At 50.0% G+C, this 23,829-nt stretch overlaps 3 pseudogenes; all 3 read left to right on the forward strand.

Moving 5' to 3' along the window:
• Window positions 1-8,924: 8,924 nt before the first annotated feature.
• Window positions 8,925-9,100, forward strand: LOC144669097 (U2 spliceosomal RNA; annotated as a pseudogene).
• A 9,025-nt stretch (window positions 9,101-18,125) lies between these two features.
• LOC144669079 (U2 spliceosomal RNA) lies at window positions 18,126-18,304 on the forward strand (annotated as a pseudogene).
• Window positions 18,305-23,170: 4,866 nt separating this feature from the next.
• LOC144669143 (U2 spliceosomal RNA) lies at window positions 23,171-23,346 on the forward strand (annotated as a pseudogene).
• Window positions 23,347-23,829: the final 483 nt, after the last annotated feature.

Below are 23,829 nucleotides of genomic sequence, written 5' to 3' on the forward strand. Positions count from 1 at the left end.
CACTCACCCGCACCATCTACACACAAAAAACACGCACGCTCACCCAACGCTCACAGACACCACTCTCATCTCACAAACACTCTACCTCACTCATACAAAAACATCTTTCACTTGCAAATACACCTCTCAAACACTCTCTCAGCTGCACCTTTCGCCTCACAACACTTTCAACCAGCTCTCTGCTGCCGCTCCCGCCCGCTGCTGCTGCTGCTGCTGATACAGCAACAGTCAAAACTCACACCTCAAAGCTCACACACTTTACACAGCTACTCGGAAACGTCTACATCCACGTTCACACAATCCTTACACTGCACAAGGAGCCCATTCCGCCCGTCGTGACTGCACCAGCTCTCCCAATGAACATTTCACTTCGTGCCATTCTCCTGCCTTCTCCACGTAACCCAGCACATGCTTTCTTTTCAAATAATCATCTCATTCCCTCTTCAATTGAACCTGCCTCCGCCACGCTATCAGGCGGTGCATTCCAGACCCTGACCACTCGCTGCTCCTATCACTTTTGCTTCTTCTGCTAGTTACTTTAAACCTGTGCCCGCTCCTTCTCGATCCTTTCATCGGTGCAAGCAGTTTCTCCCTATCTACTCTCTCCAGATACCTCATGATTTTCAATACCTCTATCAAGTCTCCTCTCAGACTTCTTTTCCCCAAGGAATACAGTCCCAACTTCTCCAATCTTACTTCATAACTCAACTTCCTCGCCCCTGGAACCAAACTCGTAAACCTCTTCTGCACTCTCTCCAATGCCTTCACTACCCTCCTAAAATGCAAGTCAAAATGCAATCCATCAGAGTCAGCATGGCTTTATGAAGACTAAATCGTGTTTGACTAAATCGCTAGAGTTCTTTGAAGATGTGACAAGCAAAGTGGATAATGGCGATCCTGTAGATGTAGTATGTCTGGACTTCCAGAAGGCATTTGATAAGGTGCCGCACAAAAGATTAATACACAAGATAAGATCACACGCAGCTAAGGGTAATATATTTGCTTGGATAGAGCTTTGGCTAACCAACAGAAAGCAGAGAGTCAGGATAAATGGGTCTTTTGTGGATGGCAAGCTGTAACTAGTGGGGTGCCACAGGGTTCGGTCCTTGGGCCCCAACTATTTACTTGGATTCAGGAGTAGAAGGTACCATAGCTAAATTTGCAGATGACACCAAAATAGGTGGGAAAGTAAGTTGCAGTGAAGAAATGAGAAATTTACAAATGGATATGGACAGGTTAGGTGAATGGGCCAAAATTTGGCAGATGGAGTTTAACGTGGATAAGTGAGGTTATCCAGTTCAGCTCCTACAGGCAATGGTCACGGTGGTGGTCCCACGGGCCATCGATCTGGTCGGGCGGAAACGACTCTCGTTCCTCCGGCCTGGGTATTCTGCTGCGGGGAGGCAACTTCACCGTCTCCGAGGTCAAGGAGGTGGTGGGCGGGCGACTCCTGGTAGCAGACGTAATGTACAAGAACGCTCCACTCCGGTTAATTAACGTGTATGGCCCGTCACAAGGAGCTGAGCGGCTGGAGGTTTTTCAGCAGCTCCCACTGCTGCTGGCGACCTCCAGGCCGGTCATTCTGGGCGGGGACTTCAACTGCATCATCGATGCGGCTGGACGATCCGGCAGGGCCGGAAGCAGATTGGACGCTACGTCCAGATCCCTGATGGAAACAGTTAAGGATGCCAAGCTGCACGACGTCTTCAGCAACCCTGCAGACGGAGCGCAGCGTAGATACACCTGGTCGCGGCCAGACGGGTCCATTCGTTCCAGGATAGACTTCCTCTTTGTGTCCCGTGCATTCACAGTCAGATCCACCGAGGTCAAGCCGGTGTTCTTCTCTGACCACTGCATCCTACTGGCGGACTGCCACTTGGAGAAGGACCTGAGGGTGGGCAGGGGGGCATGGAAGCTATTCGTGCAACTGCTGACCCCAGAGAACATTGAGGAGCTCAAGAGGGCTTATGAAGGTTGGAGAACCATGAAACCCCTCTTTGAGTCCCTGACACACTGGTGGGAAGCGATCAAGGGAAACACCAAGAGGCTTTTCATCCTCAAAAGCATCCAGAAAGCTAGAAAGGAAGAGAGGGAAATGTCCCGACTCCAGAAAAACATGCAGAATCTGCTCCGGCTGCAGTCGGTGGGGGTCGATGTCAAGGAAGATCTCCAAGAGGTGAAGAGCCAGCAAGCCTAGCCCTTTGCCTCCAAGAACATCTTCCGTTCCAGAGTCCGCTCCGTGGAGCAGGATGAGACGTGCTCACGTTTCTTCTTCCAAAAGGTACAGAGAGAGAGCTCTGTGATCAGCAGCCTGAATGAAGAAGACGGATCAGTAAAGTCAGCGCAGTCCGACATTTTGAGGATCAGCAAATCCTTTTATGCCGGATTTTCTGACGTGAAGCCGACGGACAGCACGGCCTCCCAGTCCTCCTTGTCCTCTATCACGGAGGTCTTAGGCGACAGTACACGGGAGAGGCTGGACAAACCGCGAACTCCTGACGAACTGACTTAGGCCCTTGAGTCCTTCGAGAAGAGTAAATCTCCCCAGAAGCGACGGCTTGCCGGCGGAGTTGTATTGGGCTCTGTGGGACTGGATGGGCCCAGACCTGCTAGGGGTGTACGAGAGTATGCTCCTGGCCGGCAGTATGTCAGAATCCATGAGGAAAGGCATCATCACCCTCATGTACAAGCACAAGGAAGAAAGGGAGGAAATTAGAAATTGGCGACCCATTTCACTGTTGAATGTGGACTATAAGATTCTGTCCAAGGTCATCGCCAATCGGGTCAAATCCGCTCTGGAATTGGTGATACACCCTGACCAGACCTGCACTGTGCCGGGCAGGAAGATCTCTGACAGCCTGGCGCTGCTCAGGGATACGATTGCCTATGTGCAGGACAGGGGTGTGGACACCTGCCTCATCAGCCTGGATTAGGAGAAAGCCTTTGACAGAATATCGCACACCTACATGGTGGATGTGCTCTCAAAATGGGGTTTGGGGAGGGAATTCGCAATTGGATCCAGTTGGATCCTACTCTACACTAACATCAGTAGCGCAGTCTCAATCAGTGGGTGGGAATCAGATAGCTTTCCAATTAAATCTGGAGTCAGGCAGGGCTGTCCTCTCTCGCCTGTTCTTTGCTGAGTCCATCAGGAAGGATCCGGGCATTAGAGGAGTTACGATCCCAGGCAGTGGAGGCACTCAGATCAAAGCCTCCCTGTACATGGACGATGTCGCCGTCTTCTGTTCTGATCCGCTGTCGGTGTGCAGACTGATCCACATCTGCGACCAGTTCGAACTGGACTCGGGAGCCAAGGTAAATCGTGGGAAGAGCGAGGCCGTGTTCTTTGGGAACTGGGCTGACCGATCCTTTGTCCCCTTCACCGTCAGTGCTGACGGCCTGAAGGTGCTGGGGATATGGTTCAGAGGGACCGGGGTATGCGTTAGAAACTGGAAGGATCCAGTGTCTATGGTGAAAAGGAAACTGGGAATCTGGGAGCGACGCTTCCTCTCCGTTGCGGGTAAGAACCTGGTCATCAGGTGTGAGGCACTCTCGCTGTTGCTGTACATGGCGCAGGTCTGGCCCATTCCAGACTGCTGCGCGATGGCGATCACCCGAGCCATCTTCCGCTTTATCTGGAGGTCGAAAATGGATCGTGTCCGCAGGGACGCGCTGTATAAGCCTCTAGATAAAGGGGGAATAAACGTGCCCAACATCGCCCTCATACTGATGGCCACCTTTGTGTGCGGCTGTATCAAGCTGTGCGTAGACCCTCGGTACGCAAACACCAGGTGTCACTACGTGCTGAGGTTCTACCTGTCCCCGGTTTAGCGAAGGATGGGTGTGGCCACGCTGCCGCGGAACGCTCCAAGTAGTTGGACCGTGCCGTACCACCTGTCCCTGGTGGAAAACTTTATGCAGAAAAACACCTTTGACCCCAAGTCCATCAGGCAGTGGTCGGCACGTAACGTCCTATAGGCCCTGCGGGGAAAGGAGATGGTGGATCCTGTGCGATGTTTCCCCGAGCAGACTGTCAAAGTCGTTTGGCAGAATGCCTCGTCTCCAGAACTTTCCAACAAGCACCAAGACGTAGCTTGGCTGGTGGTGAGAAATGCCCTCCCCGTCAGATCCTTCCTGAAGTCTCACCCTCTCTGCATGTTGACCTCGAGGTGGCTGTCGTGGGGATGAGACCGTTGTTCACCTCTTTGTGGAATGTGCGTTTGCAAAGAAGGTCTGCAGAGAGTTGCCGTGGTTTTTGTCGCGGTTCATCCCAAGCAGTTCTGTGACACAGGTCTCTGTGCTCTACGTGTTGATCCCAGGGACAGGGACGCACATCGAGACAAGCAGGTGGAGGATCATCTACTCGGTGAAAGACGCTCTTTGGTCTGCCCGAAACTTGTTGGTCTTCCAGTGCAATGAGTTGTCCCCAGCAGAGTGTTGCAGACTGGCTGGCACATTCCAAGGCCGAGGACTACGTGCTGAGGGATGCACTAAAGCTTGGGGCAGCCGCCACAAATGCGCAGTGGGGAACGGTCGCTGTCTAAGACCTTTCAGCCATAGTGCACCGAGGGACTGGGAAAGGTATGGACCCCTCGGCCTGAAAGACTCACATTGAATGTATGCAGTGAATATTACATTTATCACAATTGTATTGAAGCACCTCAGAGTGCAACATGATCTATGTAGATAACTTGAATACTATTGCACTGTCTGACTGCCTGTAATGAGCATGTTGAAATGTCTGTAATGTTCATTGATCGTATTGAAGCGTCGCAGGGTGCGACATGATCTATTTGAAAAACTGGAATATGATTGCACTTTTTGCGATGGCCATTTTGAAATGTTTTGTAATGTTCTTTCAGATATTTTATGGATAAGGTATATTTTTCCACAAAAAAACGACAACAGTTACAAAGAAAACCAACAGCAGCAACAACAGCTCTTCTCCACAGTCTGAATTAGAATTTCAGAGTCAGAAAACAGAGCAAAAAAACACGCAGCGTCCTGAAATGACAAACCTGAAATGAAAGTGTACTTAGTGTATCAAGCCTTTAAACTGCATTGCTGAAAACTCCTTCCTGCCTGCTAGTGCAACAAGATGCTGCAAAGTATATTACACAGCGAATCAGGCCTTCAGTCGTCTTGACTTGTGCAGCTCCAGTGACTTCAGGCCTCCAAAAGCAGGCCAGTATTTGAAAGGGCTCCTCTTGACAAGTGTAAGACCCTGATCAAACTAAATATTTTAATTTTCTTAACCAGTGAGATTGAACGAACCGTGATGCATGTCCAAGACAAAATAGAATATAAAGCAATGTAAAGTAAATTAATAACAAATTGAGAAAGTAAATATGGAACACAAAATATTTTAAAACTAGGGCACAGGTTAAAAACATGATCCTAATTTCTGTTGAACTGAATGAGGCGAGTCATTACAGTGCGTGACCGATTTGTTTAAGTGTGCGGGCCCATTAAACTTTTTGCACAGCCGCGCAAATTTAAAGGGGCTTATGTGGCGGTGTGTCTGTGAGGAAACCTCTCCTCATATCTTGTATCCCACTGTGAAACCGTCTTCAGCTCCCAAATTGCACTCAGACAATGTGCTACATTTGCATATTGTGCAGGAGTCGGGGGAGGGGTCATGGGGCTGCCCCTTGTCTCTGTACTTGAAATGGCAGCCAGGCAGCAACTGTAGTGCTTCCTCAAATCCAACCTGAAGAAAAGGCAAGACATGTTGGGTGCTGAGAGGGAGAAGCATTGCCACTTTAGGTTCTACTTGGATTTTACTGAGGTAAAAGGTGATTGAAAAAGTCAAGCCTTTCTCCCCTAGCAGTTACCACTGAGGACAGAAATAATACCGAGCGCTGATCTATCACCGAGCACTGAGGCCGGCCAAGGGGAGGCATCTGAAAGCTGCAGAGAGAGCAAGAAGCCAGGATGGACGACTGAGAATACTGGCTGAGATAGACAGCAAAAACTGTGACACAAGCTCAGGTAAGCGTGGTGTTTTGCAGTTCAAGTTCATCACTTTGTGACAGTATAGGTATTTTTCACTTTCCTAGGATAAGGCTGTTCCCTTTCTAGAAGTTAGAAACAGCCGTGCAGATGTATTTTCTGCGCTCCTTTGCTTGCCTGCTGAATAGGACTGATGGGAGGGGAAAAGGTGATTAAAAGAGAGCCGACATCATTGCAGGCTGGCAGATGGTGTGCTGTGCTGTGCACGCAGGTGGTTTTGTTGTTTGGCTTGTGTGTGACTTCTGGTTGAAGCTGAAAGATTTCTAAAATTTTGAAGGAAATAATCTTCGAGAAGGGGAGAAACATTTTCAACATTTTAACAGGATCTAAGGCTGTTCGCTGTGTCGTACCTGTACTTATCCTTGCTGCCACCTGCCTTCTCACTGCTGATCATCATCTTGTGTTATTATAATGATATAATGCATTGGACTTATTTACTGTGACTTCATAACATGACACATTTCCCTTCTGGTGATGTCATGCTGACATCCCGTAAAGGAAATAGACCAACAGTCAGCCCAAAAGAAGGCCCAATGCCAAGCAAAGGAAGCCCATAAACGAGGATGCTAGACAGCTCGTACAAAAGAAAGCAGGGCATCAGGAAACAACTCAACAGCAGCTGACGTAGTACTCTCCAGGTTCAGTGCAGGAGAAGCACTGGAATCAGTAAAAAGTAATGCCCCTACATGTCTGAACATACAACTTAGGAGCAGGAGTAGGCCACTGGGCCCCAAGAGCCTGCTCCACTACTCAGAAGATCATGGCTGATCCGATTGTAACCTCAACCCCACATTCTTGCCTACCAGCGATAACCTTCCAACCCCGCCTTGTTAATCTATCCAGCTCTGTCTTGAAAATATTCAAAGACTCTGTTTCCACCACCTTTCGAGGAAGAGAGTTCCAAGGACTCTCTACACTCTGGGAGAAACGCTGCTGACTTTGCCTTCCCTGTAGATGTGGAAGGACTTTAGCTGCATACCTGGTCAGCTGGCAAGCTCCACAGACCGATCGGCGCAGGCTTGGAGGGCCGAAGTGCTGTACTTTTTTTTCTTCTTTGTTCTTTGACTGCTCAAGCTGAAAGCAAAGACAAAAATACAGCAGGCCTCGATCGAAGAACTCCTCTGCGCTGTGAGCTAGTTGCTCACACGGAAACTCAGCTACAAAGACTCATGGATTGTCTCTCATGCCTGTCACGTGTTCTCCCTTGTGACTGAGTGTTTCTCGAAATTTTCCATTACCTGCCAGTTACACGACACATCTAGCGCAACCGTAGACAGCGACCTTTCTCCATTACGCCTTTGCCCCAAACTTTAGTGCGTCCCTCAGCACGTAGTCCTGGACCTTGGAATGTGCCAACTCTTTGCAATGGAAGACCAACAAGTTTCGGACAGCCAAAGAGTGTCTTTCACCGAGTGGATCCTCCGGCGGTAGTTGATGTTTGTCTCGGCGTGTGTCCCTGGGAACAGCCCCTGGAGCACAGAGTCCATACCTGTGTCACGGAACTGCTCGGGATGCACCTCGACAAGAACCACGGCCACTCTCTTCAGAGTTCTGGTGATGAGGCATTCTGCCAAATGACCCTGACGGTCTGTTCGGCGAACCGTCCGCCGGAATCCACCATCTCCTTTTCCCGCAGGGCCTCTAGGGTGATACGTGCTAACCACTGCCTGATGGACTTGCGGACAAAGGTGTTTCTCTGCATAAGTTTTTCCACACGGGGCAGGTGATACGGCACTTGGAGCGTTCCGCGGCAGGGTGGCCAGACCCATCCTTCGCAACACCAGGGACAGGTAGAACCTCAGCACGTAGTGACGCTTGGTGTTTGGGTCTACACACAGCTTGATACTGCCATACACAAAGGTGGCCATCAGGATGAGGGTGATGTTGGGCATGTTTTTTCCCCCTTCATCCAGAGTTTTTTTACATCATGTCCCTGCAAACAGGATCCACTTTTGACCTCCAGATAAAGCGGAAGATGGCTGGCGTGATCGCCACAGCGCAGGAGTGAGGAATGGGCCAGACCTGCGCCACGTACAGCAACACCTGTCCCTGGTGGAAAAATTTATGCAGAAAAACACCTTTGACCACAAGTCCATCAGGCAGTGGTCAGCACGTAACGTCCTAGAGGCCCTGAGGGAAAAGGAGAGGGTGGACCCTGTGGGATGGTTCCCCGAGCAGACTGTCAAAGTCATTTGGCAGAATGCCACATCGCCAGAACTTTCCAACAAACACCAAGACGTGGCTTGGCTGGTGGTGAGAAAGGCCCTCCCCGTCAGATCCTTCCTACACGCCAGGAGTCTCACCCCCTCTGCACGTTGCCCTCGAGGTGGCTGTGGTGGGGAAGAGACCGTTGTTCACCTCCTTGTGGATTGTGCCTTTGCAAAGAAAGTCTGGAGAGAGACGCAGTGGTTGCTGTCGAGGTTCATCCCGAGCAGTTCTGTGACACAGGACTCTGTGCTCTACGGGCTGTTCCCAGGGACACACACCGAGACAAACATCGACTGCAGCTGGAGGATCATCAACTCGGTGAAAGACGCGCTTTGGTCTGCCCGAAACTTGTTGGTCTTCCAGCACAAAGAGTTGTCCCCGACCGATTGTTGCGGACTGGCACAATCCAAAGTCCAGGACTACGTGCTGAGGGACGCACTAAAGCTTGGGGCAGCTGCCGCAAAGGCGCAATGGGGAAGGGTCGCTGTCTAAGACCTTTCTACCACAGCGCACCGAGAGACTGGGAACTGTTTAGAGCCCCTCGGGCTGTACAGATCAAAATGAAAGGCTGTAAATGATTGTAATATTGTTTGTACTGATGCACCCGGTGATACATTTTGTAAAAGTTTAACCTGGATTGTACCCTTGTAATGTTGTTTTTGAAATGGTTTGGAATGTGATTGAAGATATTTTATGAATAAAGTATATTTTTACAAAAAAAAAAAAATCTGTTCTTATCAGTTTAATATCTGATACGTCCCTTATCTGGGGACCATATATTAAATTGATTTTTGGAGCAGGGAGATGGAATAGGGGCTTGCTCCGTCCACTCCACGCATCGACCCGGTATTGCAGTATCTCTGGGAATGGTGCACCACCCCTTTCCAGGGGATTTTCAATGCTAAAAATAGTTTTCTTACAAACATCTGCTTTCTTTACTTTTCAACATGCACATCTTTCAAAACACAACTTTCTTTCTTTCTCACTCACCCGCACCATCTACACACAAAAAACACGCACGCTCACCCAACGCTCACAGACACCACTCTCATCTCACAAACACTCTACCTCACTCATACAAAAACATCTTTCACTTGCAAATACACCTCTCAAACACTCTCTCAGCTGCACCTTTCGCCTCACAACACTTTCAACCAGCTCTCTGCTGCCGCTCCCGCCCGCTGCTGCTGCTGCTGCTGATACAGCAACAGTCAAAACTCACACCTCAAAGCTCACACACTTTACACAGCTACTCGGAAACGTCTACATCCACGTTCACACAATCCTTACACTGCACAAGGAGCCCATTCCGCCCGTCGTGACTGCACCAGCTCTCCCAATGAACATTTCACTTCGTGCCATTCTCCTGCCTTCTCCACGTAACCCAGCACATGCTTTCTTTTCAAATAATCATCTCATTCCCTCTTCAATTGAACCTGCCTCCGCCACGCTATCAGGCGGTGCATTCCAGACCCTGACCACTCGCTGCTCCTATCACTTTTGCTTCTTCTGCTAGTTACTTTAAACCTGTGCCCGCTCCTTCTCGATCCTTTCATCGGTGCAAGCAGTTTCTCCCTATCTACTCTCTCCAGATACCTCATGATTTTCAATACCTCTATCAAGTCTCCTCTCAGACTTCTTTTCCCCAAGGAATACAGTCCCAACTTCTCCAATCTTACTTCATAACTCAACTTCCTCGCCCCTGGAACCAAACTCGTAAACCTCTTCTGCACTCTCTCCAATGCCTTCACTACCCTCCTAAAATGCAAGTCAAAATGCAATCCATCAGAGTCAGCATGGCTTTATGAAGACTAAATCGTGTTTGACTAAATCGCTAGAGTTCTTTGAAGATGTGACAAGCAAAGTGGATAATGGCGATCCTGTAGATGTAGTATGTCTGGACTTCCAGAAGGCATTTGATAAGGTGCCGCACAAAAGATTAATACACAAGATAAGATCACACGCAGCTAAGGGTAATATATTTGCTTGGATAGAGCTTTGGCTAACCAACAGAAAGCAGAGAGTCAGGATAAATGGGTCTTTTGTGGATGGCAAGCTGTAACTAGTGGGGTGCCACAGGGTTCGGTCCTTGGGCCCCAACTATTTACTTGGATTCAGGAGTAGAAGGTACCATAGCTAAATTTGCAGATGACACCAAAATAGGTGGGAAAGTAAGTTGCAGTGAAGAAATGAGAAATTTACAAATGGATATGGACAGGTTAGGTGAATGGGCCAAAATTTGGCAGATGGAGTTTAACGTGGATAAGTGAGGTTATCCAGTTCAGCTCCTACAGGCAATGGTCACGGTGGTGGTCCCACGGGCCATCGATCTGGTCGGGCGGAAACGACTCTCGTTCCTCCGGCCTGGGTATTCTGCTGCGGGGAGGCAACTTCACCGTCTCCGAGGTCAAGGAGGTGGTGGGCGGGCGACTCCTGGTAGCAGACGTAATGTACAAGAACGCTCCACTCCGGTTAATTAACGTGTATGGCCCGTCACAAGGAGCTGAGCGGCTGGAGGTTTTTCAGCAGCTCCCACTGCTGCTGGCGACCTCCAGGCCGGTCATTCTGGGCGGGGACTTCAACTGCATCATCGATGCGGCTGGACGATCCGGCAGGGCCGGAAGCAGATTGGACGCTACGTCCAGATCCCTGATGGAAACAGTTAAGGATGCCAAGCTGCACGACGTCTTCAGCAACCCTGCAGACGGAGCGCAGCGTAGATACACCTGGTCGCGGCCAGACGGGTCCATTCGTTCCAGGATAGACTTCCTCTTTGTGTCCCGTGCATTCACAGTCAGATCCACCGAGGTCAAGCCGGTGTTCTTCTCTGACCACTGCATCCTACTGGCGGACTGCCACTTGGAGAAGGACCTGAGGGTGGGCAGGGGGGCATGGAAGCTATTCGTGCAACTGCTGACCCCAGAGAACATTGAGGAGCTCAAGAGGGCTTATGAAGGTTGGAGAACCATGAAACCCCTCTTTGAGTCTGACACACTGGTGGGAAGCGATCAAGGGAAACACCAAGAGGTTTTTCATCCTCAAAAGCATCCAGAAAGCTAGAAAGGAAGAGAGGGAAATGTCCCGACTCCAGAAAAACATGCAGAATCTGCTCCGGCTGCAGTCGGTGGGGGTCGATGTCAAGGAGGAGCTCCAAGAGGTGAAGAGCCAGCAAGCCTCGCACTTTGCCTCCAAGAACATCTTCCGTTCCAGAGTCCGCTCCGTGGAGCAGGATGAGACGTGCTCACGTTTCTTCTTCCAAAAGGAACAGAGAGAGAGCTCTGTGTTCAGCAGCCTGAATGAAGAAGACAGATCAGTAAAGTCAGCGCAGTCCGACATTTTGAGGATCAGCAAATCCTTTTATGCCGGATTTTCTGACGTGAAGCCGACGGACAGCACGGCCTCCCAGTCCTCCTTGTCCTCTATCACGGAGGTCTTAGGCGACAGTACACGGGAGAGGCTGGACAAACCGCGAACTCCTGACGAACTGACTTAGGCCCTTGAGTCCTTCGAGAAGAGTAAATCTCCCCAGAAGCGACGGCTTGCCGGCGGAGTTGTATTGGGCTCTGTGGGACTGGATGGGCCCAGACCTGCTAGGGGTGTACGAGAGTATGCTCCTGGCCGGCAGTATGTCAGAATCCATGAGGAAAGGCATCATCACCCTCATGTACAAGCACAAGGAAGAAAGGGAGGAAATTAGAAATTGGCGACCCATTTCACTGTTGAATGTGGACTATAAGATTCTGTCCAAGGTCATCGCCAATCGGGTCAAATCCGCTCTGGAATTGGTGATACACCCTGACCAGACCTGCACTGTGCCGGGCAGGAAGATCTCTGACAGCCTGGCGCTGCTCAGGGATACGATTGCCTATGTGCAGGACAGGGGTGTGGACACCTGCCTCATCAGCCTGGATTAGGAGAAAGCCTTTGACAGAATATCGCACACCTACATGGTGGATGTGCTCTCAAAATGGGGTTTGGGGAGGGAATTCGCAATTGGATCCAGTTGGATCCTACTCTACACTAACATCAGTAGCGCAGTCTCAATCAGTGGGTGGGAATCAGATAGCTTTCCAATTAAATCTGGAGTCAGGCAGGGCTGTCCTCTCTCGCCTGTTCTTTGCTGAGTCCATCAGGAAGGATCCGGGCATTAGAGGAGTTACGATCCCAGGCAGTGGAGGCACTCAGATCAAAGCCTCCCTGTACATGGACGATGTCGCCGTCTTCTGTTCTGATCCGCTGTCGGTGTGCAGACTGATCCACATCTGCGACCAGTTCGAACTGGACTCGGGAGCCAAGGTAAATCGTGGGAAGAGCGAGGCCGTGTTCTTTGGGAACTGGGCTGACCGATCCTTTGTCCCCTTCACCGTCAGTGCTGACGGCCTGAAGGTGCTGGGGATATGGTTCAGAGGGACCGGGGTATGCGTTAGAAACTGGAAGGATCCAGTGTCTATGGTGAAAAGGAAACTGGGAATCTGGGAGCGACGCTTCCTCTCCGTTGCGGGTAAGAACCTGGTCATCAGGTGTGAGGCACTCTCGCTGTTGCTGTACATGGCGCAGGTCTGGCCCATTCCAGACTGCTGCGCGATGGCGATCACCCGAGCCATCTTCCGCTTTATCTGGAGGTCGAAAATGGATCGTGTCCGCAGGGACGCGCTGTATAAGCCTCTAGATAAAGGGGGAATAAACGTGCCCAACATCGCCCTCACACTGATGGCCACCTTTGTGTGCGGCTGTATCAAGCTGTGCGTAGACCCTCGGTACGCAAACACCAGGTGTCACTACGTGCTGAGGTTCTACCTGTCCCCGGTTTAGCGAAGGATGGGTGTGGCCACGCTGCCGCGGAACGCTCCAAGTAGTTGGACCGTGCCGTACCACCTGTCCCTGGTGGAAAACTTTATGCAGAAAAACACCTTTGACCCCAAGTCCATCAGGCAGTGGTCGGCACGTAACGTCCTATAGGCCCTGCGGGGAAAGGAGATGGTGGATCCTGTGCGATGTTTCCCCGAGCAGACTGTCAAAGTCGTTTGGCAGAATGCCTCGTCTCCAGAACTTTCCAACAAGCACCAAGACGTAGCTTGGCTGGTGGTGAGAAATGCCCTCCCCGTCAGATCCTTCCTGAAGTCTCACCCTCTCTGCATGTTGACCTCGAGGTGGCTGTCGTGGGGACGAGACCGTTGTTCACCTCTTTGTGGAATGTGCGTTTGCAAAGAAGGTCTGCAGAGAGTTGCCGTGGTTTTTGTCGCGGTTCATCCCAAGCAGTTCTGTGACACAGGTCTCTGTGCTCTACGTGTTGATCCCAGGGACAGGGACGCACATCGAGACAAGCAGGTGGAGGATCATCTACTCGGTGAAAGACGCTCTTTGGTCTGCCCGAAACTTGTTGGTCTTCCAGTGCAATGAGTTGTCCCCAGCAGAGTGTTGCAGACTGGCTGGCACATTCCAAGGCCGAGGACTACGTGCGGAGGGACGCACTAAAGCTTGGGGCAGCCGCCACAAATGCGCAGTGGGGAACGGTCGCTGTCTAAGACCTTTCAGCCATAGTGCACCGAGGGACTGGGAAAGGTATAGACCCCTCGGCCTGAAAGACTCACATTGAATGTATGCAGTGAATATTACATTTATCACAATTGTATTGAAGCACCTCAGAGTGCAACATGATCTATGTAGATAACTTGAATACTATTGCACTGTCTGACTGCCTGTAATGAGCATGTTGAAATGTCTGTAATGTTCATTGATCGTATTGAAGCGTCGCAGGGTGCGACATGATCTATTTGAAAAACTGGAATATGATTGCACTTTTTGCGATGGCCATTTTGAAATGTTTTGTAATGTTCTTTCAGATATTTTATGGATAAGGTATATTTTTCCACAAAAAAACGACAACAGTTACAAAGAAAACCAACAGCAGCAACAACAGCTCTTCTCCACAGTCTGAATTAGAATTTCAGAGTCAGAAAACAGAGCAAAAAAACACGCAGCGTCCTGAAATGACAAACCTGAAATGAAAGTGTACTTAGTGTATCAAGCCTTTAAACTGCATTGCTGAAAACTCCTTCCTGCCTGCTAGTGCAACAAGATGCTGCAAAGTATATTACACAGCGAATCAGGCCTTCAGTCGTCTTGACTTGTGCAGCTCCAGTGACTTCAGGCCTCCAAAAGCAGGCCAGTATTTGAAAGGGCTCCTCTTGACAAGTGTAAGACCCTGATCAAACTAAATATTTTAATTTTCTTAACCAGTGAGATTGAACGAACCGTGATGCATGTCCAAGACAAAATAGAATATAAAGCAATGTAAAGTAAATTAATAACAAATTGAGAAAGTAAATATGGAACACAAAATATTTTAAAACTAGGGCACAGGTTAAAAACATGATCCTAATTTCTGTTGAACTGAATGAGGCGAGTCATTACAGTGCGTGACCGATTTGTTTAAGTGTGCGGGCCCATTAAACTTTTTGCACAGCCGCGCAAATTTAAAGGGGCTTATGTGGCGGTGTGTCTGTGAGGAAACCTCTCCTCATATCTTGTATCCCACTGTGAAATCGTCTTCAGCTCCCAAATTGCACTCAGACAATGTGCTACATTTGCATATTGTGCAGGAGTCGGGGGAGGGGTCATGGGGCTGCCCCTTGTCTCTGTACTTGAAATGGCAGCCAGGCAGCAACTGTAGTGCTTCCTCAAATCCAACCTGAAGAAAAGGCAAGACATGTTGGGTGCTGAGAGGGAGAAGCATTGCCACTTTAGGTTCTACTTGGATTTTACTGAGGTAAAAGGTGATTGAAAAAGTCAAGCCTTTCTCCCCTAGCAGTTACCACTGAGGACAGAAATAATACCGAGCGCTGATCTATCACCGAGCACTGAGGCCGGCCAAGGGGAGGCATCTGAAAGCTGCAGAGAGAGCAAGAAGCCAGGATGGACGACTGAGAATACTGGCTGAGATAGACAGCAAAAACTGTGACACAAGCTCAGGTAAGCGTGGTGTTTTGCAGTTCAAGTTCATCACTTTGTGACAGTATAGGTATTTTTCACTTTCCTAGGATAAGGCTGTTCCCTTTCTAGAAGTTAGAAACAGCCGTGCAGATGTATTTTCTGCGCTCCTTTGCTTGCCTGCTGAATAGGACTGATGGGAGGGGAAAAGGTGATTAAAAGAGAGCCGACATCATTGCAGGCTGGCAGATGGTGTGCTGTGCTGTGCACGCAGGTGGTTTTGTTGTTTGGCTTGTGTGTGACTTCTGGTTGAAGCTGAAAGATTTCTAAAATTTTGAAGGAAATAATCTTCGAGAAGGGGAGAAACATTTTCAACATTTTAACAGGATCTAAGGCTGTTCGCTGTGTCGTACCTGTACTTATCCTTGCTGCCACCTGCCTTCTCACTGCTGATCATCATCTTGTGTTATTATAATGATATAATGCATTGGACTTATTTACTGTGACTTCATAACATGACACATTTCCCTTCTGGTGATGTCATGCTGACATCCCGTAAAGGAAATAGACCAACAGTCAGCCCAAAAGAAGGCCCAATGCCAAGCAAAGGAAGCCCATAAACGAGGATGCTAGACAGCTCGTACAAAAGAAAGCAGGGCATCAGGAAACAACTCAACAGCAGCTGACGTAGTACTCTCCAGGTTCAGTGCAGGAGAAGCACTGGAATCAGTAAAAAGTAATGCCCCTACATGTCTGAACATACAACTTAGGAGCAGGAGTAGGCCACTGGGCCCCAAGAGCCTGCTCCACTACTCAGAAGATCATGGCTGATCCGATTGTAACCTCAACCCCACATTCCTGCCTACCAGCGATAACCTTCCAACCCCGCCTTGTTAATCTATCCAGCTCTGTCTTGAAAATATTCAAAGACTCTGTTTCCACCACCTTTCGAGGAAGAGAGTTCCAAGGACTCTCTACACTCTGGGAGAAACGCTGCTGACTTTGCCTTCCCTGTAGATGTGGAAGGACTTTAGCTGCATACCTGGTCAGCTGGCAAGCTGCACAGACCGATCGGCGCAGGCTTGGAGGGCCGAAGTGCTGTACTTTTTTTTCTTCTTTGTTCTTTGACTGCTCAAGCTGAAAGCAAAGACAAAAATACAGCAGGCCTCGATCGAAGAACTCCTCTGCGCTGTGAGCTAGTTGCTCACACGGAAACTCAGCTACAAAGACTCATGGATTGTCTCTCATGCCTGTCACGTGTTCTCCCTTGTGACTGAGTGTTTCTCGAAATTTTCCATTACCTGCCAGTTACACGACACATCTAGCGCAACCGTAGACAGCGACCTTTCTCCATTACGCCTTTGCCCCAAACTTTAGTGCGTCCCTCAGCACGTAGTCCTGGACCTTGGAATGTGCCAACTCTTTGCAATGGAAGACCAACAAGTTTCGGACAGCCAAAGAGTGTCTTTCACCGAGTGGATCCTCCGGCGGTAGTTGATGTTTGTCTCGGCGTGTGTCCCTGGGAACAGCCCCTGGAGCACAGAGTCCATACCTGTGTCACGGAACTGCTCGGGATGCACCTCGACAAGAACCACGGCCACTCTCTTCAGAGTTCTGGTGATGAGGCATTCTGCCAAATGACCCTGACGGTCTGTTCGGCGAACCGTCCGCCGGAATCCACCATCTCCTTTTCCCGCAGGGCCTCTAGGGTGATACGTGCTAACCACTGCCTGATGGACTTGCGGACAAAGGTGTTTCTCTGCATAAGTTTTTCCACACGGGGCAGGTGATACGGCACTTGGAGCGTTCCGCGGCAGGGTGGCCAGACCCATCCTTCGCAACACCAGGGACAGGTAGAACCTCAGCACGTAGTGACGCTTGGTGTTTGGGTCTACACACAGCTTGATACTGCCATACACAAAGGTGGCCATCAGGATGAGGGTGATGTTGGGCATGTTTTTTCCCCCTTCATCCAGAGTTTTTTTACATCATGTCCCTGCAAACAGGATCCACTTTTGACCTCCAGATAAAGCGGAAGATGGCTGGCGTGATCGCCACAGCGCAGGAGTGAGGAATGGGCCAGACCTGCGCCACGTACAGCAACACCTGTCCCTGGTGGAAAAATTTATGCAGAAAAACACCTTTGACCACAAGTCCATCAGGCAGTGGTCAGCACGTAACGTCCTAGAGGCCCTGAGGGAAAAGGAGAGGGTGGACCCTGTGGGATGGTTCCCCGAGCAGACTGTCAAAGTCATTTGGCAGAATGCCACATCGCCAGAACTTTCCAACAAACACCAAGACGTGGCTTGGCTGGTGGTGAGAAAGGCCCTCCCCGTCAGATCCTTCCTACACGCCAGGAGTCTCACCCCCTCTGCACGTTGCCCTCGAGGTGGCTGTGGTGGGGAAGAGACCGTTGTTCTCCTCCTTGTGGATTGTGCCTTTGCAAAGAAAGTCTGGAGAGAGACGCAGTGGTTGCTGTCGAGGTTCATCCCGAGCAGTTCTGTGACACAGGACTCTGTGCTCTACGGGCTGTTCCCAGGGACACACACCGAGACAAACATCGACTGCAGCTGGAGGATCATCAACTCGGTGAAAGACGCGCTTTGGTCTGCCCGAAACTTGTTGGTCTTCCAGCACAAAGAGTTGTCCCCGACCGATTGTTGCGGACTGGCACAATCCAAAGTCCAGGACTACGTGCTGAGGGACGCACTAAAGCTTGGGGCAGCTGCCGCAAAGGCGCAATGGGGAAGGGTCGCTGTCTAAGACCTTTCTACCACAGCGCACCGAGAGACTGGGAACTGTTTAGAGCCCCTCGGGCTGTACAGATCAAAATGAAAGGCTGTAAATGATTGTAATATTGTTTGTACTGATGCACCTGGTGATACATTTTGTAAAAGTTTAACCTGGATTGTACCCTTGTAATGTTGTTTTTGAAATGGTTTGGAATGTGATTGAAGATATTTTATGAATAAAGTATATTTTTACAAAAAAAAAAAAAAAATCTGTTCTTATCAGTTTAATATCTGATACGTCCCTTATCTGGGGACCATATATTAAATTGATTTTTGGAGCAGGGAGATGGAATAGGGGCTTGCTCCGTCCACTCCACGCATCGACCCGGTATTGCAGTATCTCTGGGAATGGTGCACCACCCCTTTCCAGGGGATTTTCAATGCTAAAAATAGTTTTCTTACAAACATCTGCTTTCTTTACTTTTCAACATGCACATCTTTCAAAACACAACTTTCTTTCTTTCTCACTCACCCGCACCATCTACACACAAAAAACACGCACGCTCACCCAACGCTCACAGACACCACTCTCATCTCACAAACACTCTACCTCACTCATACAAAAACATCTTTCACTTGCAAATACACCTCTCAAACACTCTCTCAGCTGCACCTTTCGCCTCACAACACTTTCAACCAGCTCTCTGCTGCCGCTCCCGCCCGCTGCTGCTGCTGCTGCTGATACAGCAACAGTCAAAACTCACACCTCAAAGCTCACACACTTTACACAGCTACTCGGAAACGTCTACATCCACGTTCACACAATCCTTACACTGCACAAGGAGCCCATTCCGCCCGTCGTGACTGCACCAGCTCTCCCAATGAACATTTCACTTCGTGCCATTCTCCTGCCTTCTCCACGTAACCCAGCACATGCTTTCTTTTCAAATAATCATCTCATTCCCTCTTCAATTGAACCTGCCTCCGCCACGCTATCAGGCGGTGCATTCCAGACCCTGACCACTCGCTGCTCCTATCACTTTTGCTTCTTCTGCTAGTTACTTTAAACCTGTGCCCTCTCCTTCTCGATCCTTTCATCGGTGCAAGCAGTTTCTCCCTATCTACTCTCTCCAGATACCTCATGATTTTCAATACCTCTATCAAGTCTCCTCTCAGACTTCTTTTCCCCAAGGAATACAGTCCCAACTTCTCCAATCTTACTTCATAACTCAACTTCCTCGCCCCTGGAACCAAACTCGTAAACCTCTTCTGCACTCTCTCCAATGCCTTCACTACCCTCCTAAAATGCAAGTCAAAATGCAATCCATCAGAGTCAGCATGGCTTTATGAAGACTAAATCGTGTTTGACTAAATCGCTAGAGTTCTTTGAAGATGTGACAAGCAAAGTGGATAATGGCGATCCTGTAGATGTAGTATGTCTGGACTTCCAGAAGGCATTTGATAAGGTGCCGCACAAAAGATTAATACACAAGATAAGATCACACGCAGCTAAGGGTAATATATTTGCTTGGATAGAGCTTTGGCTAACCAACAGAAAGCAGAGAGTCAGGATAAATGGGTCTTTTGTGGATGGCAAGCTGTAACTAGTGGGGTGCCACAGGGTTCGGTCCTTGGGCCCCAACTATTTACTTGGATTCAGGAGTAGAAGGTACCATAGCTAAATTTGCAGATGACACCAAAATAGGTGGGAAAGTAAGTTGCAGTGAAGAAATGAGAAATTTACAAATGGATATGGACAGGTTAGGTGAATGGGCCAAAATTTGGCAGATGGAGTTTAACGTGGATAAGTGAGGTTATCCAGTTCAGCTCCTACAGGCAATGGTCACGGTGGTGGTCCCACGGGCCATCGATCTGGTCGGGCGGAAACGACTCTCGTTCCTCCGGCCTGGGTATTCTGCTGCGGGGAGGCAACTTCACCGTCTCCGAGGTCAAGGAGGTGGTGGGCGGGCGACTCCTGGTAGCAGACGTAATGTACAAGAACGCTCCACTCCGGTTAATTAACGTGTATGGCCCGTCACAAGGAGCTGAGCGGCTGGAGGTTTTTCAGCAGCTCCCACTGCTGCTGGCGACCTCCAGGCCGGTCATTCTGGGCGGTGACTTCAACTGCATCATCGATGCGGCTGGACGATCCGGCAGGGCCGGAAGCAGATTGGACGCTACGTCCAGATCCCTGATGGAAACAGTTAAGGATGCCAAGCTGCACGACGTCTTCAGCAACCCTGCAGACGGAGCGCAGCGTAGATACACCTGGTCGCGGCCAGACGGGTCCATTCGTTCCAGGATAGACTTCCTCTTTGTGTCCCGTGCATTCACAGTCAGATCCACCGAGGTCAAGCCGGTGTTCTTCTCTGACCACTGCATCCTACTGGCGGACTGCCACTTGGAGAAGGACCTGAGGGTGGGCAGGGGGGCATGGAAGCTATTCGTGCAACTGCTGACCCCAGAGAACATTGAGGAGCTCAAGAGGGCTTATGAAGGTTGGAGAACCATGAAACCCCTCTTTGAGTCCCTGACACACTGGTGGGAAGCGATCAAGGGAAACACCAAGAGGTTTTTCATCCTCAAAAGCATCCAGAAAGCTAGAAAGGAAGAGAGGGAAATGTCCCGACTCCAGAAAAACATGCAGAATCTGCTCCGGCTGCAGTCGGTGGGGGTCGATGTCAAGGAAGAACTCCAAGAGGTGAAGAGCCAGCAAGCCTCGCACTTTGCCTCCAAGAACATCTTCCGTTCCAGAGTCCGCTCCGTGGAGCAGGATGAGACGTGCTCACGTTTCTTCTTCCAAAAGGAACAGAGAGAGAGCTCTGTGTTCAGCAGCCTGAATGAAGAAGACAGATCAGTAAAGTCAGCGCAGTCCGACATTTTGAGGATCAGCAAATCCTTTTATGCCGGATTTTCTGACGTGAAGCCGACGGACAGCACGGCCTCCCAGTCCTCCTTGTCCTCTATCACGGAGGTCTTAGGCGACAGTACACGGGAGAGGCTGGACAAACCGCGAACTCCTGACGAACTGACTTAGGCCCTTGAGTCCTTCGAGAAGAGTAAATCTCCCCAGAAGCGACGGCTTGCCGGCGGAGTTGTATTGGGCTCTGTGGGACTGGATGGGCCCAGACCTGCTAGGGGTGTACGAGAGTATGCTCCTGGCCGGCAGTATGTCAGAATCCATGAGGAAAGGCATCATCACCCTCATGTACAAGCACAAGGAAGAAAGGGAGGAAATTAGAAATTGGCGACCCATTTCACTGTTGAATGTGGACTATAAGATTCTGTCCAAGGTCATCGCCAATCGGGTCAAATCCGCTCTGGAATTGGTGATACACCCTGACCAGACCTGCACTGTGCCGGGCAGGAAGATCTCTGACAGCCTGGCGCTGCTCAGGGATACGATTGCCTATGTGCAGGACAGGGGTGTGGACACCTGCCTCATCAGCCTGGATTAGGAGAAAGCCTTTGACAGAATATCGCACACCTACATGGTGGATGTGCTCTCAAAATGGGGTTTGGGGAGGGAATTCGCAATTGGATCCAGTTGGATCCTACTCTACACTAACATCAGTAGCGCAGTCTCAATCAATGGGTGGGAATCAGATAGCTTTCCAATTAAATCTGGAGTCAGGCAGGGCTGTCCTCTCTCGCCTGTTCTTTGCTGAGTCCATCAGGAAGGATCCGGGCATTAGAGGAGTTACGATCCCAGGCAGTGGAGACACTCAGATCAAAGCCTCCCTGTACATGGACGATGTCGCCGTCTTCTGTTCTGATCCGCTGTCGGTGTGCAGACTGATCCACATCTGCGACCAGTTCGAACTGGACTCGGGAGCCAAGGTAAATCGTGGGAAGAGCGAGGCCGTGTTCTTTGGGAACTGGGCTGACCGATCCTTTGTCCCCTTCACCGTCAGTGCTGACGGCCTGAAGGTGCTGGGGATATGGTTCAGAGGGACCGGGGTATGCGTTAGAAACTGGAAGGATCCAGTGGCTATGGTGAAGAGGAAACTGGGCATGTGGGAGCGACGCTCCCTCTCCATTGCGGGTAAGAACCTGGTCATCAGGTGTGAGGTACTCTCGCTGTTGCTGTACGTGGCGCAGGTCTGGCCCATTCCAGACTCCTGCGCGACGGCGATCACTCGAGCCATCTTCCGCTTTATCTGGAGGTCGAAAATGGATCGTGTCCGCAGGGACGCGATGTACAAGCCTCTAGATAAAGGGGGAAAAAACGTGCCCAACATCGCCCTCATACTGATGGCCACCTTTGTGTGCGGCTGCATCAAGTGGTGCGTAGACCCTCACTACGCAAACACCAAGTGTCACTACGTGCTGAGGTTCTACCTGTCCCCGGTGTTGCGAAGGATGGGTCTGGCCACGCTGCCGCGGAACGCTCCAAGTAGTTGGACCGTGCCGTACCACCTGTCCCTGGTGGAAAAATTGATGCAGAAAAACACCTTTGACCACAAGTCCATCAGGCAGTGGTCAGCACGTAACGTCCTAGAGGCCCTGAGGTATAAGGAGAGGGTGGACCCTGTGGGATGGTTCCCCGAGCAGACTGTCAAAGTCGTTTGGCAGAATGCCTCATCGCCAGAACTTTCCAACAAGCACCAAGACGTAGCTTGGCTGGTGGTGAGAAAGGCCCTCCCCGTCAGATCCTTCCTACACGCCAGGAAGCTCACCCCCTCTGCACGTTGCCCTCGAGGTGGCTGTGGTGGGGAAGAGACCGTTGTCCACCTCCTTGTGGATTGTGCCTTTGCAAAGAAAGTCTGGAGAGAGATGCAGTGGTTGCTGTCGAGGTTCATCCCGAGCAGTTCTGTGACACAGGACTCTGTGCTCTACGGGCTGTTCCCAGGGACACACACCGAGACAAACATCGACTGCAGCTGGAGGATCATCAACTCGGTGAAAGAGGCGCTTTGGTCTGCCCGAAACTTGTTGGTCTTCCAGCACAAAGAGTTGTCCCCGACCGATTGTTGCGGACTGGCACAATCCAAAGTCCAGGACTACGTGCTGAGGGACGCACTAAAGCTTGGGGCAGCTGCCGCAAAGGCGCAATGGGGAAGGGTCGCTGTCTAAGACCTTTCTACCACAGCGCACCGAGAGACTGGGAACTGTTTAGAGCCCCTCGGGCTGTACAGATCAAAATGAAAGGCTGTAAATGACTGTAATATTGTTTGTACTGATGCACCTGGTGATACATTTTGTAAAAGTTTAACCTGGATTGTACCCTTGTAATGTTGTTTTTGAAATGGTTTGGAATGTGATTGAAGATATTTTATGAATAAAGTATATTTTTACAAAAAAAAAATAATCTGTTCTTATCAGTTTAATATCTGATACGTCCTTTATCTGGGGACCATATATTAAATTGATTTTTGGAGCAGAGAGATGGAATAGGGGCTTGCTCCGTCCACTCCACGCATCGACCCGGTATTGCAGTATCTCTGGGAACGGTGCACCCTCCCCTTTCCAGGGGATTTTCAATGCTAAAAATAGCTTTCTTACAAACATCTGCTTTCTTTACTTTTCAACATGTACATGTTCCAAAACCCAACTTTCTTTCTTTCTCTCTCTCTCTCTCTCACTCACTCACTCACCCGCAGCAGCTACACACAAAAAACATGCACGCTCACCCAACACTCACAGACAGCACTCTCATCTCACAAACACTCTACCTCACTCATATAAAAACATCTTTCACTTGCAAATACACCTCTCAAACACTCTCTCAGCTGCACCTTTCGCCTCACAACATTTTAAACCAGCTCTCTGCTGCCGCTGCCGCTGCTGCTGATACAGCAACAATCAAAACTCACACCTCAAACCTCACACACTTTACACAGCTACTCCGAAACCTCTACATCCACATTCACACAATCCTTACATTGCACAAGGAGCCCATTCCCCCCGTCGTGCCTGCACCAGTTCTCCCAATGAACATTCCACC

Source organism: Cetorhinus maximus, chromosome 28 (genome assembly GCF_964194155.1).
Source record: "Cetorhinus maximus chromosome 28, sCetMax3.hap1.1, whole genome shotgun sequence".
In the NCBI taxonomy this organism is placed as follows: domain Eukaryota; kingdom Metazoa; phylum Chordata; class Chondrichthyes; order Lamniformes; family Cetorhinidae; genus Cetorhinus; species Cetorhinus maximus.